At 40.7% G+C, this 25,329-nt stretch overlaps 1 protein-coding gene and 1 long non-coding RNA gene across 5 annotated transcripts in view; one reads left to right on the plus strand and one right to left on the minus strand.

Annotated features, from left to right (window-relative positions):
* wwox (WW domain containing oxidoreductase) overlaps window positions 1–25,329 on the minus strand; it is a 939,779-nt gene that overhangs the window by 507,269 nt on the left and 407,181 nt on the right. The gene's annotated exons all lie outside the window — the stretch shown is intronic.
* The window catches only part of LOC140496156 (uncharacterized), a 39,033-nt gene that overhangs the window by 5,118 nt on the left and 8,586 nt on the right, over window positions 1–25,329 (plus strand). For both annotated transcript variants that reach the window (XR_011964184.1, XR_011964185.1), the window contains one exon: window positions 2,602–2,681. This is a non-coding gene — a long non-coding RNA (uncharacterized lncRNA). The remainder of the gene's footprint in view (window positions 1–2,601; window positions 2,682–25,329) is intronic.

Genomic DNA, 25,329 nt, shown 5'->3' on the forward strand with positions numbered 1-25,329 from the left:
TGCTGGTAAAGCACACCTGCTAAGCTTCTCTGTTCTTCTTTCTGAGGGGCATACTTAAGATGGACTTCTCGTTATATCCCTCAAAGATAACCTAAAATTTGCTGTTCATAGGAAAAATGAGTAAGTTCAATCTCAAAACCACAAACCCTAAGTGTTTACCAAGACTTTAGTTCCAGTTTAGCTGGCGGGTTGTGTTTGCGCGTCGAAGTGATGCTTTACAACGTGGTTTAGTGCAGGCTCACCCTGGTAATTTAATTTACAATGCATTTTAGTTCAGTCAGGCTAGCAGGAATTAATAGAAAGCGATAGCTAGGACCTTGCTACAGAATGGCAAGGGAACAGAAGAAGAAATAAAAGAGAGGGCAAGTTACCTTACACTGCTCTTCCACACCTTCTAGTGGTCAGATCAAAAGTCAGTATGACAAAATCCTGAAACTCATGGCCGAGCATTTCTTGAAGCAAGTGAATCTGTTGCAGGTTTTACTAATTCATTGTCACATTCATTGGATTTTTAATTGTAATATTATCTGCTCTCTTAAACAAATTCGACATATTCAAATAGGTTTAGTATCTACTACTCCTGCTGATTGCGAATACTATGTTTATCATGCCACTATCTTTCTTACCCATGTGTTCAAATCACTTGAAAATGATACTATTACTGACAAGGTATGATCTGACAGAACTTCCCCTACATATACACACACCATTCCCTATGCATGAGTGCACTTAAATACATAGGGACTGAGTCTGCAAAGTTAGTTAACCAAACAATTATATGGAGGAAAACTGTGCCCACATAATTACCGATAATTTCTTGAAATCACTTCCATTTCTTTGGAACATCATCTTGTAGGGAGGATATGGAGCACAACATGAATCCTTCCATTTTCTTTATTTTCATAGAAAGCCCAGAGGTTAGGTTTAATAAGGATCAATGGCAGTTTATCTGGGACACAGCTACTTCAGAACGTGCAAATTAAAATCAACACTTGAAAGAAATGGATTTAATTAAAAAATGTAGAGCCACGGGCATTTTAAATTCAATTAAAGGATTTATGCAAAGGTTCAGTAGTTGTTTTTTAAGTTAACGCCTATATAATGAGAACTCCGTATTTAAAATCGATAGGTAATCTGGGACAAAAGATGATTCCTTAAGAACATTTTAAAATCAATTTTAAAAAAATACAGGTTGATCCAAAGAGATATCATCTGACATTATGGCTGTAACTGTGCAAAGTAAAAGTGTTATCACAATTTACTTTGGGCTGAATTATATATTTTGGCTAAATCTCATTTCCATTGAGTTTCCATTGGTAAAGGGGGATGGGGGGTCTTCTTTCCACATTATCCCAAATATGCTTCATTAACTAACTTTCATTAATACCTCCTGGCATCCCTCTCACTCAATGGTAGCCAATTTGCCAACTCACTGTAGCTGGATTTACTCGCCACCGCCATGATACCCTGGCTTCCCTGGTACTGGCACCAACTTTAAAAGGCCATTGTGCATATGGTCAAGCACTAACAGCCGAGAGCTGCCTTGTGTGGTTTGCAACATCTGCCCCGGACGTAGCAGTTAATGGAAAGTTGGAAATGCTATCTGGTGCATTGTAGGATAGTGACCTGCATATTATTAAGGCTAGAGTCACTGTTAATGAGGGAAGTAACAAACAACAATCCCTGTTAGTTGGCGTTGCACTACTCCCTGAAAGTCTCCTCTTGACGTCCAGAATGCTATTGAAAAATGTGACTTGCTGCTCCAGATGTCAAGAAACATTGCAATTCTTTTGCAATTCTCCGAGATTTCCCATCCATATCATTCAGGGATTGGAAAGATACTACCTAATGTTTTCATTTAGACTCATTCTAACAGGAGGTTAATCACTAGTTTTGCAGTATGGCACTAAGAGTTGGTTTAACTCAGTTGGCTGGACGATTGGTTTGCAAAGCAGTGTGACAGTAAAAGCATGGGTGCAATTCCCACCACTGGCTGAGGTTACCATGAAGGACTCTCCTTCTCAACCTCTCCCTTTGGCTGAGGTATGGTGCCCCTCAGGTTAAAACACCACCGAGCAGCGCTATGGTGACTAGCTTATGACACACTTCAAAAAAGCTGACAAGCCAATTTTTACCAGGAAATTAACAGTTAATGAATATTCTTCAATAAAAAAATTATTTGTATCATATCTGTTATGCTTTTGTCCCCTTCCTTATAATCTTTCGTGTTAAAACTCCATGCAGTACAAACCTTCTCAACACACACAGCATTGAAGGTTAATGTACATTTAGTAGTATGGGTTTTGTGGCTGATATCTTTGCTTTATGTAAAGTTTATGCCCCAAAAAATGAAGGAAAATTTGGTTTGCAACTGTCAGCTTATTGTGTAAAAGCATTACCTGGTTTGGTACTTAGTCATTCAAACCAAAAGGTCCCTCACTAAGTGAGATGGTCTCAACTAATAACTGACCCAGCATTTAAAGAACTACTTGTTGTGTGTATGTGCATGGTGGTGGTGGTGGTGGTGGGTGGGGCGGGGTGGAGAATAAGTTAACCTGGGCCTATGGTGAAAAATATGCATTTTGTTTTGTTCATGCATAGGATATGGGTGTTGCTGACTAGGCCATCCAGCTGAGTCAATCATGTTGGTATGACACAGAATCACACGTAGACCAGACCAGGTAAGGACGGCAGATTTTCCCCCTTACTTAAGGAACCAGCTAGTTTTTTTTTTAATATACACTTGACAGCATAGTGTCATACAGCACAGTAACAGGCTCTTCAGCCCAAGTTGTCCACGCTGACCAGGTTTCCTAAACTGAACTAGTCCCATTTGCCTGCGTTTGGCCCATATTCCTCTAAACCTTTCCCATTCATGCACCTGCCCAAATGTCTTTTAAATGTTGTAATTGTACACACCTCTACCATTTTGTCTGGCAGCTCGTTCCATATGTGCATCACCCTCTGTGTGAAAATGTTGCCCCTCGGGTCTCTTTTAAATCTCCACTCTCACCTTAAACCTCTTTCTTAGAACTCCCCTATCTTGGGAAAAAGTCCATTACTATTCACCTTTATCAATGCCTCTCATGATGTTATAAATCTCACCCTCTTACAGTGCAAGGAAAAGAGTCCCAGGTTATCCAGCTTCTCTTTATAAGTCAAACCTTCCAGTCTCAGTAACATCTTTGTAAATTTTTTTTCCAGCTTTTAGCATTTTTTAAAATTCCAGATTTTATTGAATTCAAACTTCACCATCTGCCCTGGTGGGATTTGAAACCATGAACCCAGAACATTGCCTTGGGGTTCTAGACTACTGTTCCAGTGATGTGACCAGTGTGCCACTATTGCAATACAGTAGGTCAGAAGGAGCCACAGGCCTAACCACATGCACAAACCATCATTTTGGTTGTGTATTACAGAGAGACTTGCGTTCATGAAACAAAACCTCAATAGATAGAGCTTTGATGAGAGTCCATGAGAACTGACAAGAAAAAACAAAAATCTATGACACTTGCTGTATATTCAAAACCTAGGTCTTCACAATGGCAAGTACAGACCTTCAAATTAAATTGCACAGCTACAGAAAAGAAATCTAATTTGCTCCCTTGCTCTAATTGAACACATGGCATTACACAAATATCATTCAGCTGGAAGGTACTGAGGCTCAACATCTTCAATTTTACATGATCATTTGTTGAGAAAGTAAACGTTATGTTAATGAATCTATGCCAGATTAAAAATATTGCTCATACAGTTTCCAAGATCATATATTGAATAACAGTGACCACCCCAATTAACAACAAAATATTGGCATTTATTTAATTACTTTAAATTTATCTGACAGTATCATAACTTTGTGCAATTACATCCGGCTAGAATTACTTCCTTTGTGGAATCTTGGGTTCATGTTACTTTACACATGCCTCAAATGCCAAACAATCAGTATATAGTTTAAACCTCTGAAACATTCCAGTTAATTGGCATATGTTCCTATAATATGAATCCCATTTGCTGCTATCACATAAGCCTTTAACACTAGGCTATTGTACTGGCTACTCCTGGATTAGAATTATATTAACTCAGTTCTAACCAAAAAAAAAGTGTGACTATATTTTGATAACCATGAAACAGCAAGTTAACATTCCAGGAAATTGATTCCATATTCTTACACTTGCCCCAGTTTCTGGAAAGTCTGTTTTGATTACAACTATGTGGTGCTTTGGGACTTTTTTTTTACATGAAAGGGGCCACGTATCCCAATCAAAATTAAGTAAACTCACATTTATTCCCACTAAAATAAATGTGAAGCAGTTTGAGCTACACTCTGGTTGTTGACTATGTACAACTTTTCTTCATTATATTTGAAGAAAATCACCTTTAAAGAAGAAACTGTAACTCATGTTTCTATGCATCCTTTACCTCATTTCTTAAAAGATTTGTTCAACCATTAAGTGAAATTGATATCAAAGGAATTATTTTACAACAAATTAAGGGACCTGCACTGTCATCAGTGGACGGGTGCAATTAAGTCAGGAACAAAAACAGAAGTTGATGGAACAGCTCAGCCAGTCTGGCAGCATCTGTGAGAGAAATCAGATTTAATGTTTCAGGTACAGTGAACCAAACTGGGCATCACTGAGCAGGTTATTGCTGATCATGTGCTGCTTGATAGGACTGTAGATGACACCTTTCATTACTTTACTAATGATCGAGCGTAGACTGATGGGTGGTATTTGATTGGGTTGGATTGTTCCTGCTTTGTCTACAGGACACAGCTGGCAATTTTCCATATAAGGCATTAATTCAGATTTCTTCCCAAAGATGCTGCCAGACTTGCTGAGCTTTTCCATCAATTTCTGTTTTTGTTTCTGATTTACATCTTCTGCAGTTATTTCTGTTTTAATTCGGTCATTAAGACAGGGGTATTTTTCCATTTCCATTTCCTGAGGGTCTTAAAAGTCTGTCAGATCTAAATTGTCCAACTCAATTTGTTCTCCCCCTTTTTCCCCACTCAGCAGCCTGTCAATATTTATTTTAAATAAACGCACAAAAAGAAAATAAATTGATAAGACCTAAGAGAAACCCCAAAAATATGATGAACATGAATCATATTTCGAGTTAACAGCATTTTTATCTGAAGGATCCTGATATTGAGGCCTCCTCTGTGACCTTTAAAATCTACGTGCAGATATTAAGTGCAGCATAACACAAACTCCCACCAGTCGTTATCTACTTGCACATTGTGGTGAGCAACAAAACTCTGTTGCTCTTTCCACCAGAAGGGATTTTTTTTCTTTTAGTTTTTTATTAGATATTAAATTAAATTTGATCCATTTCCAACTTGTATGACATTTCAATTCCCATGATAAAAGAGCTGGAACATCAGGAAATTTTCCAGTTTTAAAGCAAGAATTAGAATTCCAGCCCTTCAGCATGTACGTATTAACTTAAGTTACTGACTCCAAGTGCATAAAAAACACGCATCACTTCTCAAATGAAATGTCACACTTAAAACTAATTGAAATGAATTAATCAATTCCCTGCAGAATCAAGTGAAGTTAATATGTTAGAATGTACTCCATGATGGACCTGTTTCAGTTCGCTGCACTGTGCTGAACTCTAAGTCTATATTCTTGCATTGTTATTTTGCACTGAAGGGAAAGTGTGCAATGGGAATAAAAAAAATTTTTACAAAGTTTTCTAAGAGCTTTCACTAATTTTGTCTTTTTTTTTGTTCAAAGGCAATGTTGACTCAGAAGTACAACATATTTATAAACCCCTGTAGTCATTAATTATGGTATCAGCTGGCTGATGAAATTACGCAGAGCTCAGTGTTGTAGTTTTTAATTGCAGCAGGTGGAGTGGAACTAAAATGAAGCAGATCCCCAGATTACTGGCTGAAGTCGAAGTGAAAAGCAATTCCAGCACATAGGCAGAGCGCTTGCTCTTTGGAGAGGTGTCCAGTGGTACACTGGGAAATCACCACTCTCAGTTCACTGAAAGGTGACCCTGTTTTTGCCGTTGCATTGGACTTTGCAAGCTGAAACCTTTTGTAAAGCGAACACTTGCATTTGCACAGCACTTGCCTCGATCTCAGGATGTCCCAAAGCGCTTTACAGCCAATGGAACACTTGCAAAGTGCAGTCACTGTCGAGGCTAAAGAAACTGAAGTAACTGCACAGAGGTTGGTATCCTGTCACCAAGTCACCCTTTGGTTACACGTGCATAGGTGCATGAGCTTTGACCAGCCAGCTCAGAGCCAGGCTGTAGACTGAGGAGACCTTCTCATTCTCCCATTTATATCTGTCAGCCAGGGCTTCCTGATTGGCCCAGGTTAACAACCCCAATCAGGTATCTCATAGTTAATAACCTGATGATCTGCTTAATTTTGCTGTTATGTTGTTGAGGGATAAATCTTGGCCAAGACAATGGACAGAATTTCCAGTACTTCATTGGAACACAGGAGCTTAGGAACAGGAACACAAAAAGGAATTTCTGGAGAAACTCAGCAGGTCTGGCAGCATCTATAGAGAGAAAGCAGAGTCAACATAAGCAAGAGGACAGCTAGGGAAAGGGTAGGCCCACTCAAGGATAAAGGAGGGAGGTTATGTGTGGAGCCAGAGGAAATGGGTGAGATCCTTAATGAGTACTTTACATTGGTGTTCAATAAAGAGAGAAACGTGAGGGATTTTCAGAGAGAAAAGTGTGTGAAAACCCTCAGGCAGGTTAACATAAGGAAGGAGGAAGTGGGAGTATCTTGAAATGTATTAAGATAGACAGGGCCAAATGTTATCTATCCTGGGATACTGCAGGCAGTAGGCCCACAGTACTGTGGGAGGAAATAGCTGGGGCCAGTGTTGTTCCTTTGTTTAATAAGGGAAACTGAGATAATTCAGATAATTACAGGCTGGTGAGCCTGATGTCAGTGATGGGGAAGCTGTTGGAGAAAATACCGATAGTCAAGAATTAATCACATTTGGAAGCAAATGGACTTGTTAGTGAGAAGCAGCATGGGACTGTAAAGGGAAGGTCATGTCTCAACAACTTGTTTGAGGTTTTTGAGGAGGTTACAGTCACAAAGTGTGATGCTGGAAAAGCACGGCTGGTCAGACAGCATCTGAGGAGGAGATGTTTTGAGCATTAGCTCTTCATCAGGAATGTTGCTTGACCAGCTGTGTTTTTCCAGCGCCACACTTATTGACTCTAATCTCTAACATCTGCAGTCCTCACTTTCTCATGGGGCAGCACATTGGCTCAGTGGTTAGCACTGCTGCCTCACAGTGCCGGGGACCCAGGTTTGATTCCAGCCTCGGGCAAGTGTCTGTGTGGAGTTTGCACATTCTCGCTGTGTCTGCATGAGTTTCCTCTGGGTGCTCTGGTTTCCTCCCATAGTCCAAAGATATACAGATAAGGTGAACTGGCCATGCTAAATTGCCCATAGTGTTCAGAGATGTGTAGGTTAGGCGCATTAGTCAGGGGTAAATGTAAGATAATAGGTAGGAGAATGGGTCTGGGTTAGTTACTCTTCAGAAGGGCGGTTTGGACTTGTTGGGCCAAAGGACCTGTTTCCACACTGTAGGGATTAGATTAGATTAGATTAGATTAGATTATTTAAAATGTGGAAACAGGCTCTTCAGCCCAACAAGTCCACACCGACCTGCCGAAGCGCAACCCACCCAGTTCTATAATTCCTCTGTTTTTGAGGAGGTGACAAGAATGATTGATGGGGAAAGGGAAGTGGATGTTGTCTACATGCCTTTAGTAAGGCATTTGATAAGGTACCTCATAGCAGACTGGTACAGACAGTAGAATTTCATGGGATCCAGGGATTCAAAACTGGTTTGGTCACAGAAGACAGAGAGTGGTATTTTGTGCAATGGAGATCGGTAACTAGTGGTGTTCCACAGGGATGATGTGGACCTTTGTTATTCTGCAATATATAAATTATCTGAAGGAGGATATAGGTGGTCTGATTAGTACATTTGCAGATGAGACCAAAATTGGCGAAGTTACCGAGATTGAGAAGGATTGTCAAAAAATACAGCAAGTTATAGATAGATTGCAGATTTCAGCTGAGAAATGGCAGGTGGAGTTTAATCCAGACAAATGTGAGGAGATGCATTTTGGAAGATCAAATTCAGATGCGAATTTTACAATAAATGGTAGAACCTTAGGAGCACTGACATACAGAGGGATCTGAATGCTTAGGTCCATAGATCCCTGAAAGTGATAACACAGATAGATATGGTGGTCAAGAAGGCATTCAGGATGCCTATCTTCATCGGCTGGGGCAGTGAGCATAAAAGTTGATAACTTACATTACACTGTTAGGCCACATTTGGAATATTGAGTGCAGTTCTGGTCGCTGTACTACCAGAAGGATGTGGATGCTTTGGAGAGTGTGCAGAGAAGGTTTACCAGGATATTGCCTGATATGGAAGGTTTTACTTAGGAGGAGAGGTTGGATAAACTCACATGGAAGACAGAGGCTAAGAGATGACCCGACAGTGGTCTACAAAATTATGTGAGGCATAGATAGGGTGGATAATCAAAGGCTTTTTCCCATGGTAGGAAGGTCAACTACAAGGTGGCACAGGTTCAGGGTTAGAGGAGGAAAGTTGAGGGAAAACTGTGGGGAAAGTTTTCACACAGAGGGTGGTGGGTGCCTGGAAAGCACTGCTAGTGGAGGTGATGGAAGCAGGCACGTTAGCACTGTTTAAGACATATCTTGATAGAAACATGAACAGGAGGCAAACAGTGGGATAGAATCCATGTATTGGCAATAAGTAGAGTGTCTAAATAAGGACTAAGAATTGGTGCAGACTACCTAAGAATAAGAATTGGTGCAGACTTGATGGGCTGAAGGGCCTGTTCTTGTGTTGTATTGCATTGCATTGTCTTCTCTGCCTGAGAGGTCACACAGGCCTCAGTCTAATATCATGTCCGAAATATATCCTTAAAAGTATAACACTTTCCTTATGCCGCAATTTAGATTGTCAGCCTTAATTTCTGTGTTCATGCATTTGGAGCAGGACTTGAATCCAAAAAGAACCTTCTGCCTCAGAGCTGGGTATACCACCAACCAAGCCTACAGTTCATACTGAAAGGTTTCTTGTAGTTGGCTGCTCTATTTTGTGCAAAAGGAAGATCCAGAGATAGTCAGCACCAATTAGAACTGATAAATCCTGTCTAGTCTGAGTCACCCAGAGTGGAGGAACCATGTCTGAAAGGGATCAAAGTGAGACATTTCAGGAAACCAGATAAGTGAGTGGTTAGTGATTATTTGCTTGTTTAACTTCAAAATACTTGTAACTTATTAGTAATAGTTTCGTTTTATAAGTTGTAGTAAGGTTTAACAACAGATTAGTAGAAAGTGAGGACTGCAGATGCTGGAGATCAGAGTCAAGAGTGTGGTGCTGGAAAAGCACAGCAGGTCAGGCAGCATCCGAGGAGCAGGAAAATCAGGATTTCCTGATAAAGGGCTAATACCCGAAACTTTGATTCTCCTGCTCCTCGGATGCTGCCTGACCTGCTTGTTTTTCCAGCACCACACACTTAACAACAGGTTAGATTTGGAGTGAAAATATGAATCACTAATAAATTTATAAAGTGAAATCATTAAAGATTGTTGTTTATTGATTAATTATCTTTGTTAATTACCACATAGAGTTGACTTGTTGATCAGTATTACTGCTTAGAAAATGACACTAGCCACAAAGTTGGAAGAAATTAAATTCTATAACAATTACAAGTTGCCGAGGCTTATTCGTACTTTTGCAAGAGGCATTAAGGTTAAGGCAGTAGTAGTTAGGTTTATTGGTAGCAGTGTATATTATTGGTATTGCTATGGGGCAAAAACAGGATAATGGTATCAAGTAAGATGATCATTTGAAAAACTGATGCAAACATATTGGCCAAAATGGCTGCAGTGTACAAATTCAGAGATTCCATGACAGACAGACAAGCAAAGGTAGACACAAGCAGGCACATGTGCACACACAAACACAGATGCACAAACAAAACACACGCAGACAGATACACAGAGACATCAACAGATACACAAGAATATACAGACAAACACAGATGACAGGCATGCACAGAGACAAGCCCATACACACACACAGCTGTGTGCCCATACACAAAAAAATAAAGACAGTCACACACATACACACACACAGGCTACTCATTGCATCAGAACAGAAGCTACCACTCAATCAGACAGTTTGTTTCTCAGACAAAAATGGCATGCTGCTCACGCCAGTACTGAACTGAGGATGTGCTGAGGCAGGATTGGAATAGAAAAATGATCCAAAGGCAGACCGTTGCAAGGACAGCTGAGGATGCTGTCAGGCCCTCTGGTGAGATCTCAGGGAGTGAGTTGGAAAGAGTGAGAATGCAGACGGTGGCCCAGCTGGAAATAAGGAAATGGGTAGGAAAGTCCTGGGAGCGAAAAGGAATTTGATTTACAGCCAACTATCTCACCTTGTGCACGAAAAGCGAGCAACTTTAACAAATCTAAATGAATGGGACGTAAAGCCTGAATTAGACCATTCACCCTCCCCATTCCACCACAGACACCTGCGTCCCCCTCCACCTCCCTGGCAACCTAACCAGGGTTTAGTCTTTGTGCTCCCCTCATGTCACACGAACAAGGAACAAGAATAGGCCATTCAGCCTTTCAGACCTGTCTCACCATTCAGTAACGTCATGGCTGATCAGATTTAACCTCAACTCTGCATTCCTGCATATCCCCAATAATCCTTCATCCTTTTGGTAATTGAAAATCTAGCTGTGTTTAATACATATAAATATTCCACATCCACTGAACCTTGAAGGAGGGAATACCAAAGATTCTCAACCCTCAGACAAAAAATTGTTTCATTATCTCTATCCTAAATGGGATAACGCCTTGTTTTTAAACTGTGTATCTAGATTATCCTACAAGTGGAAACATCCTTTCAACATCCACTTGGTCGTGTCCCCTCAGGATCTTACATGTATCAGTTAAGTCATCTCTGACTGTTTAAAACTCCAGAGGACACAGCTTGTCTCACCTTTTTTCATAAGAAAATCTGCTCATTCCAGTTATTAGTCCAATAAGCCTTCTCTGAAGTGTTTCCAACACTTTAACATCCTTCCACAAGTACAATGACCAGTACGATAGACAGTACTCCAGATGCAGTCTTACCAAAGCCCTGCTTAACCGAAGCATAGCCTCCTTACTCTTGCACAGAAACAGAAATTGCTAGAAAAATGCAGCAGGTCTTGCAGCATCTATGGGGGAGAGAAACAGAATTAATGTTTCAGGTCCAACAATCCTCCTTCAGAACAGAACAGAACTGAAGAAAGATCTCTGGACCTGAAATATTAACTGTGTTTCTTTCTATATAGATATTCCCAGACCCGTTGAGCTTTTCTGTTTTTGTTTCAAATTTCCAGCATCCATAGCTCTTTGGGTGTGTTTTCTATTCTTGCCCCTTACAATGAAACATTCCATTACCTTGGATTTCCCGATTACTTGCTGAACCTTCAAACTAACTTTCAGTGATTCATGCACGATGAGACACAGATTTCTCTGCATTTCACAGCTCTACAACCTCTCACCATTTAGATGCACCCCATTGTTGTTAGCTGGGTTAGTATTTATTGCTTGTCCCTGGTTGTCCTTAAGAAGGTAGAGGTGAGTTGCCTTCTTGAACCGCTGTAATCATGCTCTGAAGGGAGTTCCAGGATTTTGGCCCAGTTACACTGAAGGAATGGTGATATTAATTCAGTCAGAAGTCAAATGAAATATAAATGGTGGCATGGGCCAGTTTGGCTGAATAACCAGTCTCTGTCCATTCAATATACAAAGGAACCTTGATTATCCCAAGGATACTAGTGGGCAGTATTTAACTCGGTTAATTGAATTCCGGATAATTGAATACTGGATAACAGAGTTTAGCTGAGCATTGGGACCTTGCGATCTTGCTGGATAATCCGATATTTGGATAATCGAATGCCAGATAATCGAGATTCCTCTGTAATATTTAACAATAGATGGCCAAAGAAAAAGGGAACAAATGGATACAGGAGTGCAAGTGGGGGCCACTGAACTTGGACTCCTCTTGAAATGGCAACTAAGCAGCAATATAGAACCACATAGTCTGCTTCCACACTGTAATTTCTATAGAATTCAATGTGTAATGGCTAGTGGCATCATTCATTATCAGGGGAAAGTAACAGAAGAAAATACTTCAAACCTTGAGTGTAGCACAGCCTGCTGGTAAGCAAGACACAAGTGGTAACTAACTGCTCTGGTTTCAAGACACAAAACTACAGCCTTATTAGCACATATGCTCACTTTTCTCCAAATCAACTCATCTCCCCTTTATGCCAAAAAATATCATGGGAGTTTTTGAGGCCAAGAAGGGAATCGCCATAGATTGGGCATCTGTTTTCTGAGCTTGAGTTACGAATTAACCATTATGATCAATCACTATATATTCACGGCTAGCATTGTATAAAATATATGTCAAAGATTCAAACAGTTCAAAAATTCCCAGTTATTAGTGCACTGAAATACTGACTTTTTTGAATTAAAAAATAACTGCTGTTATTTCAAGAGGTCAGCAGAGCAGGAATTAAAAGTTTAACTCGCCCGTGGTTCTCATGGCAATTACAGTGTCTGTTAGACAAAACAAGGCTGAATAAATGGAACTTATTCTGAAATAACTGGCAACACTCGTTGAAATGTAACTTGACACCAAATTTGTTGAGATGGAAAAGTTAATTAAGGGAAGTCACTTTTATGTTACTTAGCGTACTGTCAAGCAAACGGAAAGAAAATTTCCTGAAAAACTACCATTTCCCACTAAGAAAAGAATCCAGTTTCCAGACAGACAGCAAAGTTAATTTGGCTTAAGCTATTTCAATGCCAGTGCAAGAGACACATGTACAGTTGGTCTGTATTCCAGTCAACTCCAATTAAGTGAATTTGAACTGAACAACTAAAGCTATTTTTAAATTACCAAAAGTGTTTTAAATTTGTTTATGCAAACAAAATCTGAATAATAAATTCCAATCAAGGGAATTCCTTTAGATCATATTCCAGATTTCACCATCTTAACGACCCAAATTAGAGTCTTATGCCTTAATGTAATTTGCAGAGAGCAGAATTTACTTTCAGCCCCATTTATAATTCTGTTGCAAATGTATGTTCTTATGAGTTTGTAGTTGTTGCTTTGCAGCTGCTTTGTAGTTAACATGTGTGTACATGGCAGTTTTACACAACTCTAGGAATACCAAACTTGCAGACAGCGTTGGTTGCCAAATATGACAATCTCCATTTGTGAAACACCCTAGTAATATTCAGGAGAGGCAGGGAAAACATGTCCATCAGAAGAAAATGCAATTACGTTGTCATGTACTATTAGTTGATTAAACTACATTACACAATCTTTAATAACAATAACAAAAAATAATTTTACTGATGCATTTTGCTCGTTTTCACCCAAAAATCATATCCATTCACGTTTTCTGTGCTCCTCTAATTCTGCCAATTTGTTCATTCTGAATCATAACTGCTCCACCATTGGTGACCATGCCTTTAGTTACCTAGACCGCAAACCGTGGGAAACTCTCCCTAGAGGTCTCAACCTTTTTACCTCACTTTCAGCCTCAAGCGACTCATAAAACTTGAAGATGTTCTGGGGAAGGGTCACTCGAGCAGAAACGTTAACTCTGATTTCTCTCCCCAAGTGCTGCCAAACCTGCTGAGCTTTTCCAGCACTTTCTGTTTTTGTTTCATTAAAATCTCTCTCTTTAATCAAGCTTTTGGTCACCTGATCTAATATCTTAATGTAGTTTGGTGGCATTTGTTTTAGCTTTCTCCTGTGAATTTAATTTCAGGCATTGCATCACTTTATGGGCACTGCCCAATAATAGAGAAAATCGCCTAAATATGTCATGTGTACCAAAACGAAAACAAGACAAATCCAACTCGGTCAATTACTATCTTATTCTAAGCTCGATCATCAGCAATGTGTTTCAAGATGTCGTTAACAATGTGATTAAAAGGCTCATGCAAAGGAATAACTTGTTCACAAAGGAATAACTTGGATTCTGCTGTGCCACTTGGCTCCTGATCTCATGACAGTCTTGGTTAAAACATTGACAAGAGCTGAACCTTGGAAATGAGTTGACATCAAGGGGAGCCAGCGGATGTAGTTTATTTGGGCTTTCAGAAGGCTTTTGACAAAGTCCCACATAAGAAATTGGCATACAAATTGATTCCTGATGAAGGTCTTATGCCCAAAACATTCTCAATTCTCCTGTTCCTCGGACGCTGCCTGACCTGCTGTGCTTTTCTAGCACCACACCCTCGACTCAATGCAAATTGAAGTGTGTGGAATTTGAGGTAGTATATTGAAATGGATAGAAAACTGGTCGTCAGACAGGCAACAAAAACTCAGGATACAGCAGTCTTTTTTCTGAATGGCAGACAGTGCTAGGACCCCTACTATTCACGACATATAATAATGATCCAGTGAGGGAGCTAAATGCTATACTAAATGTAAACTCAACATAAATTTGTAGATAACACAAAGCTGAGCAGGAGGGTGAGCTATGAGGAAGGTGCAGAGATGCTTCAGTGTGATTTGGAAAAGCGGAGTGAGTAGGCAAATGCATGGCAAATGCAGTAGAATGAGGATAAATATGAGGTTAGCTACATTGAAAGCAAAAACAGGAAGGTGGATTATTATCTGAATGGCTTTAAATTGGGAGAGAGCAATATTTATCGACTGTTGGGTGTCCTTGTACTCGTGTCACTGAAAGTAAGCGTGCAGATGCAGCAAGTGGCCAAGGAGACAAACAGAATGTTGGTCTTTGTAGGATTCCAGTACAGGAGCAGGGATGTCTTGCTGAACTGATACTAAGTGCGGTGAGACCACATCTGGAAATTGTGTGCAGTTTTGTGAGGCTACTCTTACTATAGAGTGAGTGTAACATAGGATTACCTGTCCAATGCTTAGGATGACTGAACTGATGTATGAGGAGAGCTTAAATTGGTTTGGATGATATTCGCTAGAGTTCATAAGAATGAAGAACGAGATATAGAAGGGCACTCACCACCCTTCAAGCCATACACAACTCTGATGTGGAAGTATATCACTGTTCCTTCACTATCACTGGGTCAAAATCCTGCAAATTCTTAACAGCACGTAGTGGTACCTGCACCCTGAGGACTGCAGCTGTTTAAGAAGACAGCTCACCAAGGCATATAGGGATGGGCAAAATTGCTGGTCGAATCAACCGTACAGAAATTCAACAAACAATTCTTTAAAGTTCATATTGCTTGTACCAGAAGCGCTCTGGGAAGGGGAAAGTTAACAGCTATTCAAATATCTTCTCAATATATTCTACAAAATATGAATAACCCAATCATTCTGAGTAGTTTTGAACTGTACGTCAAAGTTATATAAGTATTTTTGTTGAAAATAAAACAAAGACTCCATGTTCCTATCTATCTCTCTGCTGAAAGATGGAATTTGCAGTTACATAGAGCCTTTCATTTGATGTGCTTTACAGACAATCTTGAAGTGAAGAAAAGCATAGTGGCCAGTTTGTATTGAGTAAAAATCCACAAATATGACCGGGGCACAAGTTTAAATAAACTGCTTTACTGATGATGGTTGAGTTTCACATAAGATAGGAGCATTTTTATTCATTTTCTTGAGGACAATATTTAATTTAAGAATTAAAGATATTAGAATTTTCAAGAGTATAGGTGGATGGAGGTGGGGGTAAAGGTGATAGGTCAGAGAGGAAGGTGAAGGGGGTAGGTGGAAAGGAAGATGGACAGATGGGATGGGTCATGAGGATGGTGCTGAGTTGGAAGTCTGAAACTGGGGTAAGGTGGGGGGGGGAGAGAAAATGAGGAATCTGGTGACATCCACTTTGATGCCATGGGGATGGAGGGCCCTGAGGCAGAAGATGAGGCATTCTTCCTGCAAGTCTCAGGTGGTGAGGGAATGGTGATGGAGGAGGCCCAGGACATGCATGTCCTCAGCACAGCGGGAGGGAGAGTTAAAGTGTTCGGCCACAGGGCGTTGGGGTTGATTGGTGTGGATGTCCCAGATATTGTCTGAAGCGCTCTGCAAGTAGGCGTCTTGTCTCCCCAATGTAGAGGAGACCACATCAGGAGCAACAGATAAAGTAATGACACGTGTGGAAGTGCAGGTGAAATTTTGATGGATGCGGAAGGCTCCTTTGAGGCCTTGGGCGGAGGTGAGGGGGGAAGTGTGGGCGCAGGTTTTGCAATTCCTGCGGAGGCAGGGGAAGGTACCGGGTGGGGAGGGTGGGTTGTTAGGGGGCGTGGACCTGACAAGGTAGTCATGGAGGGAATAGGTCTATACGGAAAGTGGATAGGGGTGGGGAGGGAACTATATCTCTGGTGGTGGGGTCTGTTTGTAGGTGGCGGAAATGGTGGAGGATGATGCGATGTATATGGAGGTTGGTGGAGTAGAAGGTGAGGACCAGGGGGTTCTGTCCTTGTTGTGGTTGGAGAGGTGGTGTTTGACAGTGGAGGTGTGGGATGTGGATGAGAATGCACTGGAGGGCATCATCAACCACGTGGGAGGGGAAATTGCAGTCTTTAAAGAAGGAGGCCATCTGGTGTGTTCTGTGGTGGGACTGGTCCTCCTGGGAACCGATGCAGCAGAGGCGAAGGAATTGGGAATAAGGGATAGCATTTTTGCAGGAGGCAGGGTAGGAGGAGGTGTAATCCAGGTAGCTATGGGGGTCAGGGGGCTTGTCAGTATTGTCAGAAAATGTCAGTATTGAGTTGGTCACCGCTGATGGAGATGGAGGGGTCCAGGAAGGGAAGCGAGGTATTAGAGATGGTCCAGGTGAATTTAAGGTCAGGGTGGAATGTGTTGGTGAAGGTGATGAACTGTTCAACCTCCTCACGGGAGCACGACGTGGCGTTGTTGCAGTCATCAATGTAGTGGAGGAAAAGGTGGGGAGTGGTGCCAGTGTAACTGCGGAAGACAGACTGTTCTAAGAGTGTGGTGCTGGAAAAACACAGCAGGTCAGGCAGCATCCAGGAAGCAGGATTTAGCAGCTTAAGAATGCAAGGCTAAAGCTCTGAAGCCACTAGCTCAAATCCTAACATGGTGGCTGGTAGAATTTATGTCCAATGAATAAAATTTGGAATATAAAACTAGTCTCAGTGATAGTGACTATCACAGTGATCCCAGATGTAGTAAAAATAACTAATTGGCTAATGTCTATTCCATGGTCTGGCCGATATGAGAGTCTGGATCTCGAGTACTGCAGGTGATTTTTAACTGCAGTCTGAAATGGCCCAGAACGTTACCCAGTTCAATTAGGGATGGACAACAATTCTGGACTTGCCGCCAACATATACACCCGATGTAAGAATAAATGAATAAATATACCAGGTTCAATTATTATGACTTTTGCCACTTGCAACTTGGCAGACATCCCCAATTCATTATGATTCTCAAGGCTGTCTTAAGGGATTTTAGTGAATATGTTCCATTGTTGTTGATGGCTGGCTTTCTGAAGGGAGACTTGAGAAGATTTGTAGAAAGGGGAACTCAAATCTCCCTTGGAATGCTTCGGTAAGATAGACCCACTGCCACAAGGTATTTAATTGAGTTCTACTGTGACCATTAGCTCATGACTCTCTCTATTTTGCAGTGTGGAGTACCAGGTGTAAAATGTGCCTAAAAAACAAATTTTGGAAATGGCATTGTTTATGACTAGAGTTGATATTGACTGTGCATGATAAATACACAATCTTGCCATTCAACCACTTTGTAACACTCCGCTTACATTTATGTTTTTGGATCAATAGATTGTAATTAAGGGAGCACACCAACAGAAATACTAATCACTGAACTAAAGCCCTTTCGTGTGAAGTCCCTTCCACAGTCCTGGTGCAGCATGTTAGCTTTGAGATCCCCAAGATATCCAGCAGTAGACAAATACCACTTTAACACAAAGGAAGGAACATTTTACTTTAAGATGATAATACCTAAGATCATGACTAAATACCCTGAATGAATCATACTTGCAACTGAAAGACAGGTGCAGGAACTAGAGGAAGAAAGGGAATAGCATAATGACAACATTACGACATCTGTCATCAGACTGTCTGTAGCTACAAATGATGTGGAGGTGCCAGTGTTGGACTGGGGTGGACAAGGTCAGAAATCACATGATACCAGGTTATAATCCATCAGGTTTATTTGAAATCACAAGTTTTCAGAGAGCTGCTCCTTCATCAGACTTCACCTGACGAAGGAGCAGCGCTCCAAAAGCTTGTGATTTCAAACAAACCTATTGGACTGTCACCTGGTGTCATGTGATATCTGACTTTGCATTTAAGAAATATAAGGAAAGCTGCAACGTAGTACCTCTGAAGATAAGACTTACAATGAACAAGAAAGGGCCATCAAGGACAGATAAAAGTCAATTTTTTTCTAATGTAAGCCACTCATTTACATTTCCAACGTTTCTCTCAATATCTTCCCCTTTTAGGAAAGCATCAAATTGACTATTGAAGCCATTTGTACAGTACAATGGCTTTACACAGTAGAAGCCAGCAAAACTAACAACATAACAAGACAAAATTTCTTCACCACATCAACAAAGGTTTGAAAGAGCTTACATCTACAAATCACTTAATGTCAAAAACAATAAATCAGGCCAATATTTACTACATCTGAAGCATTTATTTTGTGCTTCACATCAGCAATAGATATGAACTTCTATTAACTCTTCTTGCAAGACACAAACTAAATTGGAATATTATACCCTTTCTTCTGTTACTGATAAAATCTGTTTGAAGTGTTCGATTTCAATTACCAGATTATCACTGCTGTTGAAAACAAGCATTGCAAAAAAAAAAAATCTCAATCTTTGAGAGCATATCCATGTCACTAATTTGGCACCACATCTCCAAACTCCTATCTCTATCATTATCAACTGAAACCAGGCCATTCACTGCCTGACAGAATGGAATGCCTACCAGGTTACAGAACCTGTTAGATTGTCATTCAAGATTACTGTCCAAGTAGTGTGAACAAAAAGTTACCCAACATAATTTAGATCATATTAATACAACAAAATAAAACAAAGAATTGCGCATGTTGAAGATCTGAAACAAAAACAGAATTGCTGGAAATACTCAGCAGGTCTGCAACATCTGTGCAGAGAAAGTATTGTTAGCGTTTTGAGTCCAGCGACCCTTCTTTAGAATTGATAGTAGCTCGGAAAAGTGGTGTATCATTTAGATAATTTATTCGTAATTAACAACATATGATGACTATTGCAAGAATCAGGGGATCACTAAATTAGATATTTCATGCATTGTGGAACCACAGGCCTTTTTTTTTGGTGGACAACTTGGGACCTGAATAAATGCAAAATGTTGAAACTTGAATGAGGCTGTACAGAGTCGTTAAGAAACAAGACCTAAGATCAAAGCAGAATCCTGTGACATTTTCCCTGTAAGTTGTAGGCATGACGTTAGACATGCAGATTAGCAAAGATGGAGAAGTTTATTATTAGTTTGAAAGACAAGTTGCAAATTCTAAAACACCTCATTCAGAAATAGAAATGGTTGCAATAGCAAGAAAGTGATGAAATATACAAACTTACAGTTAGATCCATGATATTGATCTTTGCTAAACTATCCAATAAGTCTTGCTTTTAAATGAATTAGCTTCCATAAACAAAAGAATAAAGTGATAACTGTTAATAACTTATCTACCTCATTTTTGGAAATGGTTAACATCTCAACAACGTAGATGTCGACAATAATTTATATGATTTCAGAGCCTGCAGAAACATAAATAAAGTAATTCAAGTGTTGTCTGCACTCCTCAAACAGAGTCATAGGGTCATAGAGATATACAGCATGGAAACAGACCCTTCGGTCTAACCGGTCCATGCCGACCAGATATCCCAACCCAATCTAATCCCACTTGCCAGCACCCGGCCCAAATCCCTCCAAACCCTTCCTATCCATATACCCATCCAAATGCATTTTAGATGTGCAATTGTACCAGCCTCCACCACTTCCTCTGACAGCTCAATCCATACATGTACTGCCCTCTATGAGAAAAGGTTGCCCCTTAGGTCTCTTTTATATCTTTCCCCTCTCACCCTAAACCTATGTTGTCTAGGTCTGGAGTCCCACACCCCAGGGAAAAGACTTTGCCTATTTATCCTATCTATGCCCCTCATAATTTTGTAAACCTCTATAAGGTCACCTCTCAGCCTCCAACGCTCCAGGGAAAACAGCCCCAGCCTGTTCAGCCTCTCCCTATAGCTCAAATCCTCCAACCCTGGCAACATTCTTGTAAATCTTTTCTGAACCCTTTCAAGATTCACAACGTCTTTCCGATAGGAAGGAGACCACAACTGCACACAATATTCCAACAGTGGCCTAACCAATGTCCTGTACAGCCGCAATATGACCTCCCAACTCCTGTACTCAATACTTTGACAAATAAAGGAAAGCATAACAAACGCCTTCTTCACTATCCTATCTACCTGCGACTCCACTTTCAAGGAGCTATGAACCTGCACTCCAAGGTCTCTTTGTTCAGCAACACTCTCTAGGACCTTACCATTAAGTGTATAAGTCCTGCTAAGATTTGCTGCTCCAAAATGCAGCACCTCGCATTTATCTGAATTAAACTCCACTTCTCAGCCCATTGGTCCATCTGATCAAGATCCTGTTGTAATCTGAGGTAACCTACTTCGCTGTCCCCTACACCTCCAATTTTGGTGTCATCTGCAAACTTACTAATTGTACCTCTTATGCTCACATACAAATCATGACAAAAAGTAGTGGACCCAGCACCAATCCTTGTGGCACTCCACTGGTCACAGGCCTCCAGTCTGAAAAACAACCCTCCACCACCACCCTCTGTCTTCTGCCTTTCATCCAGTTCTGTATCCAAATGACTAGTTCTCCCTGTATTCCATGAGATCTAACCTTGCTAATCAGTCTCCCATGGAGAACCTTGTCGAACACCTTACTGAAGTCCATATAGATCACATCTACTGCTCTGGCCTCATCAATCCTCTTTGTTACTTCTTCAAAAAACTCAATCAAATTTGTGAAACATGATTTCCCACGCACAAAGCCATATTGACTATCCCTCAATCAGTCCTTGCCTTTCCAAATACATATACGTCCTGTCCCTCAGGATTCCCTCCAACAACTTACCCACCACTGACATCAGGCTCACTGGTCAACAGTTCTCTGGCTTGTCTTTACCACCCTTCTTAAATAATGGCACCACATTAGCCAACCTCCAGTCTTCCGGTACCTCACCTGTCGAAGAGAGGCTTTGTAAAGGTCTTGCCAACAGTTTACAATCCCAGTTGATGGTACTGCTGCATGAGTAATTTTTCAAATAATTTAGTCAGCTATCATGATGGTAACTCACTGAAACATATTCACACAAGGTTGCAGGTATGTTTACAGCAGAAAGTATGTTTATTATACAAAAGAATGAAAATAAAGTTTCATTAAAAGTTTCTACTTGTTTCTCAATGATATTCATTTTAGAGGTTCAAGTCTGGGGACGGTACAGTGGTTAGCACTGCTGCCTCACAGTACCAGGGACACAGGTTTGATTCCAACCTCAGGCAACTGTATGTGTGGAGTTTGCACACACTCTCCCTGTCTGAGTGGGTTTCCTCCCACAGTCCAAAGATGTGCAGGTTAGGGTGGATTGGTCATGGAAAATGCAGGGTTACAGGCATAGGATTGGGATGGGATACTCTTCAAAAAGTTGGTGTGGACTTGTTGAGCCACACTGTAGAGGTTCTATGATTTAAAGTCCAGAAACATTACGATTTTAAAATTTTGAAAAATCACATCCTCTTAGAAATAATGCTTTTACGTCCTGTTCCAAAATTACATTCTGCCCCTTTCGAAATACCTTCACAGAACTAACCCACATCCATATTCCATTTTTTTAAAAAAAGATTCCAAACTCCAAAAGTGGTCATCATGTATTTCTTCACATTTGTAATACGTCAGAGACTAAAAAGCAAATAAATAGGGGAAAATTGATTAGCAAACTTAATTGGCAAGAAATCTAAACATAAAGAGTGAACGTCTAAGGCTGTATAAAAAGAAAGAGAACAACTAAAGTAAATGTAGAGTCCCTGGCTGATCTCATTGGGAAATTAACAATAGGGAACAGGGAAATGGCAGATAATTTTAACCAATATTTGGCATCAGTCTTCATCGTGGAGGACACTATAAACATCCCAATAATTTTCTTTTTAATTTCTTAATTTTGTGGTATGTGGGCATTGTTCGCTTGCCAGCATTTATTGCTCTTCTCTAGTTGCCCTTGAGAAAGTAGTGGTGGACCAGATAACAGGAGCTGATAGGAAGAAAGGTCTTCTAAAAGATTCTGTCGTGAGGGACAAAATTGTTGACAAATTAATATAACTGAAGATAAATAAGTCACCAAGACCTGATGGTTTGCATCCAACAGTTTTGTAGCAAGTGGCTGCATTGATAGTGGAGGCACTGGTTGAAATATTCCAGAGCTCACTGGATTCTAGGTTTGGAAAACTGCTAATATGATGCCCCTGCTCAAACAGAGAGGGAGACAGAAAGCACAAAAATGTAGGCCAGTTAGCCTAACATCTGTCATCCCAAAATGCTACAGTCCATTATTAATGTAAACGAAATACAGTAATTAAATAAGTTTAATGGAATCAAATGGATTTAACATTATTTTGTGAAAGGGAAATAATGCTTGACAAATATTCTTAGAGGATACAACAAGGAAAGATAATTAGGAGGAACAACAAATATACTATATTAGAATTTCCAGAAAGTATTTGATAAGGTGTCGCATTAAAAGGTTATTGCACGAGATATGAGCTCACAATATTGGGGAGTAATGTACTAGCATGAACTGAGAAATGGTTAACACACAGAGATAGAGGGTCTGGATTAATTGCTTTTGTTTCAGATTGGAAAGACATAACTAGTGGAATGCCAGAAGGATCAGAGCTGGGGCCTTGATTATTTGCTATCTATATTAATGACCTGCAGGAGATGTAGAGTGCAGTGCATCCAAATATGCGAAAGATACAAAAATATCTAGGAGCATATGTTGTGATGAGGATATAAAGAATCTGCAAGGGAATATAGATAGTTTGAGTGAGTGTGTAAAAACTTGGCAGTAGGAACATGTGAGACCGTGCAGTTTAATCAGAAGAAACAAAAGGCTGTATGTTATTTAAATGGAGGGAGACTTCAAAAATGTGCAGCACAGAGAGATCTGGGTGAAATTGTGTCTGAAACACAAATGTTTTCAGCTGGAACTTAGGAATGCAAATGGAATTTTGGCTTTTATTGAATTTTAAAAAACCGAAGAACTCCGGATGCTGGAAAACAGAAACAAAAACAGATATTGCTGGAAAAACTCTGCAGGTCTGGCAGCTTCAGTTGAGAGAAAACAGAGTTTTCATTTTGGATCCAGTGACCCTTCTCGTTAATTGTAGTGAGGAAAAGGTTGTTATATAGTGGGCAGCACTGCTGCCTCACAATGCCAGGGCTTCCACCCTAGGGTGACTGTGTGGAGTTTGCACCTCCTCCCCGTGTCTGTGTGGGTTTCCTCCAGGTGCTCCAGTTTCCTCCCACAGTCCAAAGATGTGCAGGTGAGGTGAATTAGAGGTGCCAAGTTGCCCATCGTGTTCAGGGATATGTAGGTTAGGTGCATTAGTCAGGGGAACGGGTCTAGGTGGGTACTCTTCAGAGGGTCTGTGTGGATTTGTTGGGCTGAAGGACATGTTTCCACACTGTTGGGATTCTATAATATGCTAAAGAAGGGGTAGGGGAGGATTAAGGAGTCAGCGATAGGTAGATGGAGCCTAGAGAGACAGAACAACTGTTAAGCAGACAAAGGAATGACTACAGGTCAGCCTGGGGGAGTCAATAGCTGTTAATGAGAACCAGTAGTGGCTAACAATGTGTGGTAGTAGCCATTGTGACGACGAGGCCTAGTGTGTGGAGGTTGGGATAAGGACAAGGAATAAAGCACTCAATATTAAGTCCAGAAGGTTGTAGGGCTCTCGAGGAGAAAATAAGGTGTTCATCTTCCAGCTTACACTGGGCTTCAATGGGGAACTGCAAAAAGACTGAGACAGAGATGTTGGCCAGAGAACAAGGTGGTGTGTTAAACTGGAAGCTCAGGGTCATCTTTGCAGACAGAACATGGGTATTCTGCAAAGCAGTCACCCAGTCTCCGCTTTGTATCCCCAAAGTAGAGGAGACCACACTGAGCAGTGAATACGCTCGTCGAGATTAAGTGATTTGCAGTTAAATCGCTGCTTCACCTGGAAGGTGTTGTGAGGCCTTAGATAGTGAGGATGGAGGAAGTAAATGGGCAGATGTTACATCTTCTGTAATTGCATGGCAAGGAGTTGTGGGGGTGTGGTGCTGGAAGTACAGGAGGAGGAGGACTGCTTGGTGTTTGGAGTTTAAAAATAGGGTCTTGGTGGAGCTGTACCTAGAGTACTGGGTATAGTTTGGGTCCCATATTTAAGAAAGGATATAATGGTAAATAAAAACTGAAAGAACTGCAGATGCTGGATATCAGAGACAAAAGTAGAAGTTGCTGACAAAGCTCAGTAAGTCTGGCAGCATCTGTGGAGAGAAATCAGAGGAAATACTTACGGTCAGGTGATCCTTCCTCAGAAAGAGAGTTCTGAAAAAGGGTCACTCGATCTGAAGCGTTCACTCTGATATCCTTCCACAGATGCTGTGAGATCTGCTGAACCTTTTCAGCAACTTCTATTTTTTTCAAGGATATAATGGTAATGGCTGCAGTTCAAAAGAAATTCATGAGGCAAATTCTAGAGATAAAGAGGATAATGTATCATAGAACATAGAACATAGAACATTACAGCGCAGTACAGGCCCTTCGGCCCTCGATGTTGCGCCGATCAAAGCACACCTAACCTACACTAAGCCACTATCCTCCATATACCTATCCAATGCCCGCTTAAATACCCATAAAGAGGGAGAGTCCACTACTGCTACTGGCAGGGCATTCCATGAACTTACGACTCGCTGAGTGAAGAACCTACCCCTAACATCAGTCCTATATCTACCCCCCCTTAATTTAAAGCTATGCCCCCTTGTAATAGCTGATAACCTTTATCGATTGAAGTTTAAAATACTGTTAGGACATTGAAGGCATGTACTGTATCTTAAAGAGAGAGTGAAAGCTGTTCTGCACTGAGAGCTTACAAGAGCAGTCTCAGAGAATA

This window comes from Chiloscyllium punctatum, chromosome 26 (assembly GCF_047496795.1).
Source record: "Chiloscyllium punctatum isolate Juve2018m chromosome 26, sChiPun1.3, whole genome shotgun sequence".
In the NCBI taxonomy this organism is placed as follows: Eukaryota; Metazoa; Chordata; class Chondrichthyes; order Orectolobiformes; family Hemiscylliidae; genus Chiloscyllium; species Chiloscyllium punctatum.